This window comes from Perkinsus marinus, assembly GCF_000006405.1.
Source record: "Perkinsus marinus ATCC 50983 genomic scaffold scf_1104296966924, whole genome shotgun sequence".
Lineage (NCBI taxonomy): Eukaryota > Perkinsozoa > Perkinsida > Perkinsidae > Perkinsus > Perkinsus marinus.
In genome coordinates, this window is record NW_003203755.1 from 1 (window position 1) to 1,764 (window position 1,764).

The 1,764-nt window shown below is 46.4% G+C and overlaps 8 non-coding genes across 8 annotated transcripts; all 8 read right to left on the minus strand.

Annotated features, from left to right (window-relative positions):
• Positions 1 to 141: 141 nt before the first annotated feature.
• Pmar_PMAR012121 lies at positions 142 to 213 on the minus strand. The gene has a single exon. It is a non-coding gene; the product is annotated as a tRNA-Thr (tRNA).
• Positions 214 to 315: 102 nt separating this feature from the next.
• Positions 316 to 387, minus strand: Pmar_PMAR012122. The gene has a single exon. It is a non-coding gene; the product is annotated as a tRNA-Pro (tRNA).
• A 102-nt stretch (positions 388 to 489) lies between these two features.
• Positions 490 to 561, minus strand: Pmar_PMAR012123. The gene has a single exon. It is a non-coding gene; the product is annotated as a tRNA-Thr (tRNA).
• Positions 562 to 837: 276 nt separating this feature from the next.
• On the minus strand, positions 838 to 909 carry Pmar_PMAR012124. Its single transcript has one exon. It is a non-coding gene; the product is annotated as a tRNA-Thr (tRNA).
• A 102-nt stretch (positions 910 to 1,011) lies between these two features.
• On the minus strand, positions 1,012 to 1,083 carry Pmar_PMAR012125. The gene has a single exon. It is a non-coding gene; the product is annotated as a tRNA-Thr (tRNA).
• Positions 1,084 to 1,185: 102 nt separating this feature from the next.
• Pmar_PMAR012126 lies at positions 1,186 to 1,257 on the minus strand. Its single transcript has one exon. It is a non-coding gene; the product is annotated as a tRNA-Thr (tRNA).
• A 102-nt stretch (positions 1,258 to 1,359) lies between these two features.
• Pmar_PMAR012127 lies at positions 1,360 to 1,431 on the minus strand. Its single transcript has one exon. It is a non-coding gene; the product is annotated as a tRNA-Thr (tRNA).
• A 102-nt stretch (positions 1,432 to 1,533) lies between these two features.
• Pmar_PMAR012128 lies at positions 1,534 to 1,605 on the minus strand. Its single transcript has one exon. It is a non-coding gene; the product is annotated as a tRNA-Thr (tRNA).
• Positions 1,606 to 1,764: the final 159 nt, after the last annotated feature.

Sequence of the window (1,764 nt, forward strand, 5' to 3'; positions counted from 1 at the left end):
GCTCACAGAGCAGACGCTCTGCCACTAAGCTAAAATGACGCAGAGAATAAGTACATAAATCAATAATCTTTCTGTATCCTTTGCGGAGTGAGCAGACGTGCTCATGCTTCTCATACCCGACTAGAGCATAATGCAGCTGAAAGCCATTTGACAGGATTGAACTGACGACCTTCTGCTTACAAAGCAGACGCTCTACCACTAAGCTAAGGTGACATACAGACTAACCATATGAATCAATAATTTTCGTGTCCTCTTCACAGAATGGGCCATCTTACTCCTGCTTCTCGTACCCGACCAGATATTTATGGTGTTATAAGCCACTTGCCAGGATCGAACTGACGACCTTCTGCTACCAAAGCAGACGCTCTGCCACTAAGCTAAAGTGACGCACAAAATAACTGCATAAATCAATAATCTTCCTGTATCATTTGCGGAGTGGGCAAACCTGCTCCTGCTTCTCATACCCGACTAGAGCCTAATGCTGCTGTAAGCCACTTGCCAGGATTGAACTGACGACCTTCTGCTTACGAAGCAGACGCTCTACCACTAAGCTCAAGTGGCACACACACTAACTATATGAATCAATAATTTTCCTGTCCCCTTCACAGAATGGGCCATCCTGCTCCTGCTTCTCGTACCAGACCAGAAATTTATGGTGCTATAAGCCACTTGCCAGGATTTGACTGACGACCTTCTGCTCACAGAGCCGACGCTCTGCCACTAAGCTAAAATGACGCAGAGAATAAGTACATAAATCAATAATCTTTCTGTATCCTTTGCGGAGTGAGCAGACCTGCTCCTGCTTCTCATACCCGACTAGAGCATAATGCAGCTGTAAGCCACTTGGCAGGATTGAACTGACGACCTTCTGCTTACGAAGCAGACGCTCTACCACTAAGCTAAAGTGACACACAGGCTAACCATATGAATCAATAATTTTCGTGTCCCCTTCACAGAATGGGCCATCTTGCTCCTGCTTCTCGTACCAGACCAGATATTTATGGTGTTATAAGCCACTTGCCAGGATCGAACTGACGACCTTCTGCTTACAAAGCAGACGCTCTGCCACTAAGCTAAAGTGACGCACAAAGTAACTGCATAAATCAATAATCTTCCTGTATCCTTTGCGGAGTGAGCAAACCTGCTCCTGCTTCTCATACCCGACTAGAGCCCAATGCTACTGTAAGCCACTTGTGAGGATTGAACTGACGACCTTCTGCTTACGAAGCAGACACTCTACCACTAAGCTAAAGTGGCGCACAGATTAAGTATATGAGTCAATAATTTTCCTGTCCCGTTCACAGAATGGGCCATCCTGCTCCTGGTTCTCGTACCAGACCAGAAATTTATGGTGCTATAAGCCACTTGTCAGGATTGGACTGACGACCTTCTGCTTACAAAGCAGACGCTCTGCCACTAAGCTAAAGTGGCGCACAAAATAACTGCATAAATCAATAATCTTCCTGTATCCTTTGCGGAGTGAGCAAACCTGCTCCTGCTCCTCGTACCCGACTAGAGCCTAATGCTGCTGTAAGCCACTTGCCAGGATTGAACTGACGACCTTCTGCTTACGAAGCAGACGCTCTACCACTAAGCTAAAGTGGCGCACAGATTAAGTATATGAATCAATAATTTTCCTGTCCCGTTCACAGAATGGGCCATCCTGCTCCTGGTTCTCGTACCAGACCAGAAATTTATGGGGCTATAAGCCACTTGCCAGGATTGAACTGACGACCTTCTGCTTACAAAACAGACGCTCTGCCA